Source organism: Elephantulus edwardii, unplaced genomic scaffold (assembly GCF_000299155.1).
Source record: "Elephantulus edwardii isolate Elephantulus edwardi_28Jun2011 unplaced genomic scaffold, EleEdw1.0 scaffold00020, whole genome shotgun sequence".
Taxonomy (NCBI): domain Eukaryota; kingdom Metazoa; phylum Chordata; class Mammalia; order Macroscelidea; family Macroscelididae; genus Elephantulus; species Elephantulus edwardii.
Genome location: NW_006399770.1, coordinates 17,657,069 through 17,657,599, shown reverse-complemented (window position 1 = coordinate 17,657,599; position 531 = coordinate 17,657,069).

Genomic DNA, 531 nt, shown 5'->3' with positions numbered 1-531 from the left:
ATAACAGGAAATATTTATTTTTTTGAGCTTTTCTTATATGTTGTGAAGTTATTTTTAATAATCACCATTTTTTTCTATATTAAAATGCTTTATTTGTATATTGAATAAAAATTACAATTTCAACTTTCAACTATTTTATCAAAGCATTAGAAATTCTTAGAAACTTTAGTAGTATGCCTGGCTTTTACAATGAACATCATTGCTTAATATTCCTGGTTTTGCCTTTATGAGATTTCAGTAGATTCTTATCTCTATTCCCCCCTTTTTTTCAAATTTTTATTAATATCTAAAAAACAAGTTACACACACTTGATCAGTCTTGGAATGTTAATAATGATGATAAGGAAGGTAGAAGAGAGCAAAGATTAATCAACTTATTATTGTGTGAAGAGAAAGAAAGTGTACAATTGGAGATTGATGAGACATTATAAATAATTTCATTAGACTAATAATTAATAATATAAAACAAAATGCATATGAATTACTGAATGCAAGTCAATAAAAGGCATGGAATAAAATATTTTCCATTTGT